At 40.3% G+C, this 12057-nt stretch overlaps 1 protein-coding gene across 1 annotated transcript in view; it reads right to left on the reverse strand.

Moving 5' to 3' along the window:
* The window catches only part of ECT2L (epithelial cell transforming 2 like), a 75205-nt gene extending 63244 nt beyond the window's left edge, over window positions 1–11961 (reverse strand). Inside the window, 1 exon segment of the mRNA XM_049695631.1 lies at window positions 9796–11961. The gene's annotated coding sequence lies outside the window, so the exon portion shown is untranslated.
* Between the last annotated feature and the right edge of the window lie 96 nt (window positions 11962–12057).

Here is a 12057-nt window from a genome sequence, read left to right on the forward strand (position 1 = left end):
TAGATACAAAAAGTGCATTTGATAAGATTCAACTCCCATTCATAACAAAAAAAATCTTACCAACTTAGAACTAGAAGAAACTTCCTAATCCAAATTAGGACATATTATAAGAAACTAGCAAACATTAAACTTAATAGTAAAATGTTGAAACTTTCCTTATAATTGCCACTACTATCTTTATTCAATATTGTTCTGGAATTCTGTCCAATGTAATAAAGCAAGAAAATTAAATTATAATCATTGAAAAGGAAAAAACTGTCATTATTTATTAGTGGCATAATTATATGTAGAAAATACTGAAGAATTTACAGGTAAATTGTCAGATTTAAAGCATGTTTAGGAAGGTTGTTATACACAAAGTCAACATAAAAAAATCTGTATTTCTGTATACTAAAAACAAATTTTTATTAAAAAACAGTATGTCATTTATAATAACTTTTAAAAATCCAATTTAAATCAGAGGTACAAATGTTCCACATAGAATACTAAAAATTTTATCAAGAGAAATTTTTAAAGATCTAAGTAACAGTAATGTCTATATAGATGTTTAGTTGTACCAAATTAATCTATTAATCAAAACCCAGCAGTGGGGTGAGGTGTTTGTGTGCACGTGTGTGTGTGTTTGACAAACTAATTATGAAATGTGTATGAAAATGCAAAGGGTCAAGAACAGCAAAGACAACTTTAAAAAGAATAAAGTAATAAGACTTACTCTACATGGTATCAGGACTTATTTACTATAAAGTCAGTGTAAATAGAGCATGAGATATTGGCATAAGAATAGACAAATAAACCAGTTAAGTCCAGAAACAGACTCGCAAATATATCTCACTAGATTTATGACACTAGTGGCACTGCAGAATAGTAGGAACGGAAGATTCTAGTCAGCAACACATGGAGTAGAACCACTGCATTCCGTTGGGCCCAGCTGATCCTCAGAATCATAACAGTAAAAGATTGTTTTAAGCCACTAGAGTTTGGAGCATTTTGTCATTCAGCAATAAAAACTGATAGAAAAAATTCATACCTGGAAGTAGAGTATTGCCATAACATAACTTAAAGCATATGGCAATGATGTCGAAAAAGAGCAGCAAGTGGAAATTGGAAGGGTGGTGAGGAGACTGTCAGTGGAGCCTAGAAGAACAGTGAAGTTGCTAAGAAAGGCTAGAAAAAGGATCACCTGTGTTATGTAGCAGTGGAATGTTTAGTAACACTGTTGCCTGCATTAATGTGGACAATAGGAAATCTACCAAGGAATGTGCAGACCTGGCTAAAGAGATTCCAAGCAGGATATAGAAAGTTCTGACTGGCTTCTTAGCTGAATATGATACAATAAGAGAGACATGAACTGACCTGAAAATCTAGTTTTTTAGCAGAATCTAGCAGAAATAAAGAACATCTAGTACAGTATCTCCAGCCAGCAAAAAGTCTCAAAGTAATAAATGGCTTCATTTCAAAGACCTCCTTGATAAGGTCTTTGAAAGGTTTAAGGTGGTGTGTCTCATAGACCCTCTCATTTAGAAAATAAAAGAGTTCCTAAGAGTCTTAGAGACTTTGTCCCACAGCACCCTGATTCATATCCCAAGGCAGCCAGGGGCCTATCTCAAAGGGATTTGTGGATGCAGCCTTTGTTGAAGAGAATGGATTATAATAAGATACACAGAAAACCCACAAAATTGTCAAGAAGATTGTTCTGGTGAAAGCATGACCAGCTTGAAATAAAAGGGACTGAGAAGGCCTGAAATAGTCTCTGAGCCTCCAACTTTCTACAGGTAAGAAGCAGGCTGAGAAAGCTTTGCAACTGCAACCACAGATAATTTCTTATTGAGAAAGATGGGTGACGCAGAGGACAGAGCGAAGAGTCAGTAGTGCAGAGCCAAGAGAAGCTGAGATCAATGGATCAGGAGATTACTCCCAGGGAGTAGACCTGGACCATAATCAAGGAATCATCAGGACAACTGGTCTGGCTGAATTTCAGAATTGCTATGGACCAGAAACTGCCATGTGACTTGTTTCCCGCCTTTGTGAATAGGAAAGACTGCTGTGGTTACCCTTTTTGTGTTTCACTAGTGTAATCTAGGTGTCTGGGAGACAGCTAAATTCACACGTCTCCAGTTCAAGAGCAGCGACAGACAAGGAGCTTCACTTGCAATTGGGCCTGATGCAGATCACGAGAGACTGGACTTCTAGACTGATACCATAATTGGATGAGACTTTGGGTGTCTGGGGATGGGGTATATGCATTCTGCTTGTGAAAGGCATGTGAATTGTTGTGACCAGAGGAAGCAACATGGTATACTGTCTGTACATATGGCCAGGAATGATTGCTCCTATCCAGTTCTCCCATCAAGTAGTGGAGTCTTATTGCCCTTCCTCCCCACAAATCTGCACTAGCACTGCCTTGTTATAACCAATAGGATGTTATGGAAGTGATGATATATGACTTCTGGTCCTGGGCTTTGAGACTTGCAGTTTCTCTTTCTGCACTCTTGAGATCTAGCTGCCGGGTAAATAAGCTCGGGCTAGATTACTGAGTGAGGTGAGACCACATGGAAAGACAGAGGTTGAACCAGCCCCCAACTATTTCAGCCACCCCAGTCAGAGCACCAGATGTGTGAATGAAGCCATCTCGGGTATTCCAGTTCCAGCTGAGCTCTCAGGTAAATGCAACCAAACGAATGACCCCAGCCTACAACAGCAAGTGGAACTGCCCAGACGAATTGTGAACCCACAGAATTGTGACAAACAATGATTCCTGTTTCAGATTTGGGGATGGTTTGTTATCCAGCACAGACTGACAAAGTTGTGTGTTGGTGAGCATCCAGAACTCATATATAGCTGGTCAAAGTGTAAATTAGTATAAGTACTTGAAAAACGGGCATTATTTCCTAAAGTTGAACATATGCATACACTTGACCCAACAGAAAATCATGCACATATGGACCAAATATATCCACAAGAATGTTCATAGCTGCTTTGGATAGCTCCAAACTGGATACAACCCAAGCATCCATCAATGGTTGAATAGATAAATATATTGTCATATATTCATGCAGTAGAATGCTACAGGTCAGTGAACAGGCTGCTGCTACACACAACAGTATGCATGAATCACACACCTAAGACATTAAACAAAGGAAGCTGGAAACAAAGTAAAACATTTTGCATGGTTTTTTTTTTTTTCTCCTTTTTTGCGGTACGCGGGCCTCTCACTGTTGTGGCCTCTCCTGTTGCGCAGCACAGGCTCCGGACGCGCAGGCTCAGCGGCCATGGCTCATGGGCTTAGCCGCTCCGCGGCATGGGGGATCTTCCCGGACCGGGGCATCCCCTGCATCGGCAGGCGGACTCTCAACCACTGCGCCACCAGGGAAGCCCCTCGCATGGTTTTATTTATACAAAGTTCTATGCTCTAGTGGTTGAAGTCAGGATAGTGGTTACCTTTGGGGAGGAAAGAGAAGGTAATGACTAGAAGGGATATGAGAGGGGATTCTGGGGTGCTGGTATTGACCTAGGGGTGGGAGCCTGGGTGAGTTCACTTTGTAATTCATCGAGTATTACACTTATAACATGCATATTTTTCTATATCTTCTATTTTGATTAAGAAGTTTTAAAACAACATCAAATACTACTAAGTACCTAGAAAAAGTAAAAGTACAACTTTATAAAGATAGAAAACTTTACTGAAAAACAATTTTTAGAGACCTAAATCAATGGAGAGAAATGTTTAGAGATATGTATTAGAGATTCAGAAAAATGAAGAGACTAATTCTCTCAAATTGATCTACAGATTCAATGCAATCTCAAAAAAATCCCAAAGTGATACTGTATGTGTGTAACTTGAAAAGCTGATTCTAAAATATTTATGGAAATTTACAAGGCTAAAGTAGTCCAGACAGTCTGGAAGAGCAAGAGAGGGAGATGTGTTTCTAGATATCAAGACTTATTATAGGAGAGGAGGGATAAATTGGGAGTTTGGGATTAACATATACACATTAACTGAATCACTTTGCAATACACCTGAAACTAACACAGCTTTGTAGATCAACTGTACTTCAATAAAAACAAACAAACAAAAAAACAAGGATATATTGTATAGCACAGGGAATTACAGCTATTACCTTGTAATAAATTTTAATGGAGTACAATCTGTAAAACTATTGAATCACTATGCTATATACATGAAACTAATATAATATTGTAAATCAACTATACTTTAATAAACAATTAATGTAGAAAAACTTATTATAAAGCTGCACTAATAAGATGACATTGTATTAGCATGGGGACAAATAACTAATCAGGGGAGCAGAAGAGAAGGGTCCAAAATAGATAGACTCATGTATACATGGGCACTTCTTAGATTTCAAATCAAAGAGGAAGAGAGAGAATTTTCCATTTATAGAAAACAGAGTATCTATTTAAAAAAGAGAAAAGCAAGTGGACCACTTTCTCACACTGTACCACACGTACATCAATGTCTGGAGGCTTTTTACATATAAATTCAATTACACGTGGCTTGTGAGTGCCCAGAAGACAAAATTAAGAACAATGGATGAGGTCAGAGAGATGGATTTTGGCTCAGTCTAAGTGGGAAAACAATCACTTCAGCAGCATTAGCTGTCTTGGGAGGTTATGTCCATTACAGAAGATGTTAAAACACAATTGGATGACTGCTTCCACTGAAATTCTAGCTGAGATTCAAGCATCAGAAATGTCTAAGTTTCTAAGCAACCCTCTGTTGCTATAAATACCAAGAAGAGAGGGAACAATGTGAATTTCTTCAGCCTGGAGTAGCTGAAGAAATTTTACTGGCAAGTCAGAAGAATCTGAGAATAAACCAAACGCTGGTGGTGCCTCTTCGCTTATTACACTTCAATGAGACAGAAGCACATTTTAAAAATGAATATCTCGGAAAGTCACGTACCATATTAGGAACAGTTTTAGAAATATTACAGAAGGGCAGCATGATATGGTGAGCACCAAATTTGAATTCCTGCTCTGATCCCCCTAAATTGAAGCCTTAGGGACTTCACTGGTGGTCCAGTGGTTAAGACTCCATGCTTCCACTGCAGGGGGCATGGGTTTGATCCCTGGTCTGGGAACTAAGATCCCACATGCTGCACGGCCAAAAACAAACAAAAAACCTCAACCTCCCCACCCCAAAATTAAAGCTTTACAAGTAATTTCATCTCTGAGCCTCAGTCTCCTCACGTGTGAAGCAAGGCAGTGATGTGTCCTGGCAAACTACAGTACAAATAATGTTCAGATAAAAACCTCATGGCAATGTGGAAAATTAAATACCTCCCTCTGAATCAACATTAAATCAAAACAAATCCTTAGTTTCATAAGATGCCCAGCTGTTGTTATGTGAAATCTCTCCAAGAGCCAACATAAGGGATTTTTATTTAGCAACTTCTCAAAATTGGTATTATCCTCTGTGGTAAGGTATTACTGAGTTACAAAATGAGCAGAACATTACAGAAAGAATAGTTGCTATCTCTGCTGGTGGGCTTCAATATGTGAGTACAGTACATCATATACAGATATAAACATAGACACAGATACAAATTCCCACAGGATTACATTCATTCTCTTAAATGAATATGTTACTTTATTGACTAGTTATTTGATCCAGGGAGAGACGGCATGCTGGCAATCACTACTTCTTTAAATGGAATGATTTCTTTTCATAGTCCAGCATTTAAAATCTCCCCAGGGACTTCCTTGGTGGCACAGTGGTTAAGAATCTGCCTGCCAATGCGGGGGACATGGGTTCGATCCCTGGTCCAGGAAGATCCCACATGCCGAGGAGCAGCTAAGCCCGTGCGCCACAACTACTGAGCCTGCACTCTAGAGCCTGCCAGGCATAACTACTGAAGCCCGTGCACCTAGAGCCCGTGCTCCGCAACAAGAGAAGCCACCACAATGAGAAGCCCGTGTACCACAACGAAAAGTAGCCTCCACTCACCACAACTAGAGAAAGCCCACATGCAGCAACGAAGACCTAACGCAGCCAAAAATTTTAAAAATAAAAATAAAATAATTTTAAAAAATTCTTTCAGCCTCTAAAAAATAAAACACAAAACTCTCCAAATAGTAGCTCCATAAGGTATTAATAGGTATTTCCCAGAAAAGCAGCATCTGTGGTTAAATATGCCTGGAAATGATTGATTGAACAAAATTAAAACTTTTTTTGTAGGATGTTTTGCAAATTTAGTATATTGATGTTCAGTCAATCTCCAAGAGAAGGAGGTAATATGTAGCATATCTCTTGTTCATTGTTAAAGGAGCCTATCATGAAGTGTATTAGTTGTCTAGTGTGGGTATCATGGTGGGTATCTAGTGCTGTGTAACAAACAGTCCCAAAACGTAGTTGCTTTAAAAAAGCATTTATTCTCTCACAGTCAGGGGTCAAGCATGGCTTAAGTAGGTCCTCTGGTTCAGGGTCTCTCACAACCCAAGTGTCAGCTGGGGCTTTTGTCATCCCAAAGCTGAACTGGGGAAGGATCCACTTCCAAGCTCGGGTAGAGGGTTGTCACACGATTCAGTTCCTCACAGACTGAGGAGAAAGGGCCTCAGTTCCTTGCAGGCTGGAGGCTCCCCTCCCAGGTGGGCTTCTCCACAGCTTAGCTCACAAAACGGCAGCTGGCTTCCACCCAGGTAAGCAAGCGAGAGGGCAAGAGAGGGCAGGCAAGACGGAAGCTAGAGTCTGTAACAAAATCTCAGAAGTGATATACCATTGCTTTTTGATTCGTCAGAGCAGGGGTCAGCAAACATGGTCAGCAGGCCATATTTGGCCCAATGCCCATTTTTGTAAATAGTTTTATTGAAAGACAGCTAATCATATTTATTTACATATTGCCTGCGGTTGCTTTTCAGTACAACAGCAGAATTGAGTAATTGGGAAAGAAACCATATGGCTCACAGAGCAAAACAAATTTCCTACCTGGCCCTTTACAGAAAAAGTTTGGCAAACCCTGCATTAGAAACAAGTCTAGCCTCCACTTGAGGGGAGGAGATTCAAAAGGGCATGAATACCAGGAAGCTGGGGTCGTTGGGAGTCATTTTAGAAGCTGCCTACCTTGTAGTGCCTGCCAACAGGTAGGGACTTGGCAAGTAGTTGCTGAGTGAATAAATGAATAATTGTTCACATCCACCAATTTTCTAAATTCAAGGGCTGAAAGAAAAGTTGCTAGCCAAGAAAAAGCCAAATTCCTTCACCGATTATTAGGATTTGACAACTGCATCACAACTGTAACAACTTATCAACTTGTGTGATCTTCTTATTAGTAATTTCCATCATTATGTCAAGTGAGTTAGATGGCAAAATAAGCTTAGGATTGAATTCATATGTAGATCGGACAGATTATTCTTTCACAACATCAGCAAATTGGAAGAAAGCGTACGTATTTGAGATGAGAATTCACTCTGGGGGTAAGAATATTTATTGTGAATTATGTTTACAATCGGACAGCTACAGTATCTTCTAATACCAAGAGAGACTCAAAACCTAAATGTACAAAATCAAATTCTCATCCATTGTTTTCATCTCTTCTCCATGTGCTTTCTCCAAAAGCCAAAATACTGTACCACAAAGTTCTTCCTTGATCATTTAGGATCTCTCTTGTTCTAGTACAAAGTAGCGAGTCATTCTTGGAAGAGGAAATGCCCCGCTGCTGCTGCTTTGCTTACAGCCTAGTTTTCCACTGAATTGAAACTCCAGTGTGGGTGACACAAACTGGAGAACTCTCTCTTACCTCACTCTGTAAAACAAGGGCTCTAAATATTTCTAAAGTTTGGTGCAAAAAGGGAATAAAATAGGAGACCCCAATCTGTGGTTTTTCTCATGTTACTGGATCCAACAAACATATTAAGTAACTAAATCAAAGTGGGGAGGGGGACATGGAATAAAGGCTATATTTAACATCCTACATTTTTTTGAGTAGCTACTCTGACTGGCACAGTGCTAGTAAGTCTCTTTCCCATACACGAGCTCATTTATTTCTCACATTCATCCTGGGAGTTTGATTACAGATGAAAAGAACAGGGTAAAGAAAATATTCCAAGGTCACACAGGTAGTAACTGGTATCAAGTTTAAAGGTTATACTGGATTTTTCCTAACATGTGAGTGTAACTTGAATTGGATGTATGACTGGTATGGGTTAATCTGGAAATATACTTTCTATCCCATGACTTATTATTCTTTATAACTGACATATCAACGAGAAACTCAGCAATCCACACTTGCACCTCCATGCTTAGGGAGAAAAAGGCGGGTTGGGGGTGGCGGGTGGTGCCTGTTGTGTGACAAACAAAGCCAGGTTAAGGGGTGAGAGGGCTGGACAGCTGCCAGTCCATACAGAGAGCTAAATCATCACTGGGATAAATCAAAACCCTGTTGTCATTAACTGTGTTTCCACAGGTGATTGGTTACACAGCTGGAGGAATGTAAATTACTCGGGTCCTACTCCACTGTGCAAGACACTGACTTGGAGTGGAAACTGGAAACAAAACATTGTTCCCTGGCACAGAGGTACCTACATTTGAGTATTTTGGCAATTCACATTGCAAGTCGTACAATGATTCATTTATTTTCTAAAAGTTAATTCTTTAAATATACCTCCTCAGAGGTTGTGTGGTTCTAAAGGTTGCAGAAAAGAACTGGTATACAGGAAAAGTGAGTGTGATTTGTGAAAAAATAGAAATGAAAGATAATTCCAGTTAAGTAAAATGTCCTATATTCAGGGCATGTAAAAACATGCCATTTTGAACATAAACTGGTATATAATTTTTATTAAATGCACAAATAAATAATGAAAGTAATAGCATGTTTTGAGGCACAGGAGAAGTTTTGTGGCCAAAACTGGACATAATCAAATGCCGGATTTGCTCACAGATATAGAAGTTTAAAGCTATAACATAAAAAGTATAACAAGAAGTGACTGTACTATTTAAATTCATTCAAGAAGAATAATCAATTATTGTTGTTCTAAAACTTCCAAGTTCCAACCCCTACTTTCTTTCACGTAAATAATGGTTTTTAGAGCACAATTTTTGAGGTTCCTATGATGCACAAATGTCAAGACGGGCCTGAAAACAATTACACGGGTTGTGCTGCACTTGAATGCGTGTGTTGTTAGGATATTCTGTTCTGATACATGGCAAGGTTGATTAATAAGCAGAGCATGGGTCCTTTTAAAAAGATAAAATATAAGTATCACGATTTTAACTAAGATTTGATCTTATTGATCTATATATGACTATAACCCTATTCATCAAATCTTAGCATATTAACTATTCAGAGCTATACAGTTCTAACCACTTACTGTATTCGCAGTAGATTCTTTGTATTTCTCTTTCACTACCTGCCCCCCATCCCTCTCACTCCCCCCCCCCCGCCTCGTGACCCCACTTTTCGGACTCTGGCCAGAGGAAGAGGGTGAGAACTGCCCGAAGGAGGGAGGGTGTCGCTGTGAGCCAGCTCAGAATCCTATGAAGATCAGTGTTTTCCAAACTTCTCAATAACTCAATGACTTCATCCCTATCTCAAATGCTCTGCAGGAGATAAGAGTTTACTGGCCACAGCCCAATTCAAACCTGACCCTAGGCAGGGACAGTGGTGTTTCTCCCAAACGCCACTTCAGTGCTGTGGTTCTCCAAGGTCACCGAGGGGGAGCCCAGCGAGGGCGCTGCTTTGGGTCTTCCCGAGGCTGCACCGGGAACTAAACCGCCCGGGAGCTGGGCCCCCAGGGCCCCAAGAAAAAGCTGTGCAGCCCGGAAGGCAAGCGCTTTACCTCCGGGAGGTGGCGGAGAGTCGCGGCTCCAAGCGTCTGCCTCCTCTCTGGACCGCGTGGAGCTGCAAGAGCAGGACCCCGGACGCAGCCTGAGGGGCAGGGGCGGGGCCGGCAACCCGCCGTCTCCATAGAGACCGACCACATGGCCCCGCCCTCCCCCGCAGCTCCCGGCACCAGCACCCACACAGGGTTCCAGAGCGGCTGGAGGGACCGCGTGACCGACGCCGCCTTCCCAGCTGGAAGGCCCAGAGGCCGGGCGGACCAAGCCCCGAGCGCCAGTGCCCTGCTGGCCAACGCCCCCTCCTTAAGGGCTGCACTGGATTCCGGCCCGGCCCGGGCGGCATTCCCGTTTCTTTGTCACCCTTCAGGGAGTCTGCGGTGGGATCCCGGACATCACTGTAGTTCCAGAAGCCCCTGAAGACACGGAGCAGTGGGGCCAGACCCCGACAGGAGACTTGGATACAGAAGCCAACGTTTGCTTTCTCTCAAAGAAAGCCAGCAATTTTAAGGCTGTATGATGGAAAAGGTGGGGTTTCTTATCTTCAGCAAATCCTCATAATATTTTAATACTTATTGCCAATTTTCCCATTATACAGGAGGTACCAAAGCCAAAGCAACATCCTTCTTAATTAATTTCTAATGGTTCTGGTCAAAATGCCTTTAAGTATTTATTGTGAAGCCTGGAAGTTTTTTTCATTTATATGTAGATGAATAGTTACCACCAAGGAAAGATGTTCACAACATGAAAAGCAGGTTAGAAAACCATATGAATATTACTACCTAATTTTTGTAAATAAACGTTTGTCTAAGAAGTCTGGAAGTATGTAAACAAATGTTAAATGGTTTGCTCCCGTAGTACTTTAAAAAAATCAATTAAAAAAATTCTACAATAAATATGCAACATCTATATAAATAATAAATTTTATTCTGATCCAGGCACCTCATTTTTTTCCCCTGTTGCCTTTAACATGTTTTAGTTGTGTGAAAGGATACAAATTAGATAAACTAAAAATTTGTTACCTGGGACCCACATGGGGTTCACTGACACAAAGGACAAATGAACCAGCTGAATAAACAAGGTCAATCTGCTGCTCTGTCACTGAGCCACAGGAAACAGCTTTTGCTTTACTCTATCTCAGGACCCATCCAAGAAAAACACGTCAATTGGCAAAGTTTCCTTTTGCTCTGTCAGACCCTAGAATGCTTTTTACCTTGGAATCCCTATTTGCTCAATCCAACAAAGCAGTTTTGAAGGTTACATTTAATGTTCTGGTGATTTTCTCAGTTTTAAAAGGGGTATTAAAAGGACTGATTAGATAAACTGATCAAAACTCTTGGAACGCAGAATGCCAAAAATTACTGAAATTGAGACTTTTAAAAAATATTGTTCAATGGGTCCCCACCCTCCCCATCTCCCATTAGGTGCTTGTTTCTGTGGCCTGGAAACAAGGAGGAAGAAGCATGGACCTATTCTACAAGGTGAAGGCAAGTGAGCTATAAATGAATAAACAAAATGTGGTATATCCATACAATGGAATGGGATTTGGCCAGGAAAAGAAGTATCGATAACATGCTACGACATGGATGAAACCTGAAACCTTGAAAACATTATACTAAGTAAAAGAAGCCAGTTACAAAAGCCATGTATTGTATGATTCCATTGATAGAAAATGTTCAGAATTGGCAAATCCGTAGAAACAGAAAATAGATTACTGTTGTCAAGGGCTGAGGGCTTCGGGAGCTAGGGAGTGACTGCTAATGAGTTTCTTTCTGAGGTGATGAAAATGTCCTAGAATTAAATTATGATGAGGGATGCACAACTCTGTGAATCTATAAACCGCTGAATTATATACTTTAGAAAAGGTAAATTCTATGGCATATGAATTATTTCAATAAAGCTATTTAAAAACTAATGTTAATGTTCAGCTGCTGTTTGCTGAACATTACTGGTGTCAGCTATTGTGCTAAGTATCTTATATGTACTTTTTTACTTCTTCATAACAACCACTACAAGCTGGTCATTAACCTCATTTTCTAGATTAAAAATTAAAATTAAAATAGCAACTGAGTAAACACACATGAACCCAAAGCTAATGGGCAGAATGCGGATTCAAATCAAGGTCTAAGCAAGGTCAAAGACCATATGCTCTTTTCATTATGCCAATATTTAAATGTGCGTAAGTTGCAAGATTTGCAAGAAAGTTACAGAACCTCAATTTTTTAAATACAGTTTACCTTTGAGGACTGAGCCCTTGTATTCCC

This window comes from Orcinus orca, chromosome 12 (assembly GCF_937001465.1).
Source record: "Orcinus orca chromosome 12, mOrcOrc1.1, whole genome shotgun sequence".
In the NCBI taxonomy this organism is placed as follows: domain Eukaryota; kingdom Metazoa; phylum Chordata; class Mammalia; order Artiodactyla; family Delphinidae; genus Orcinus; species Orcinus orca.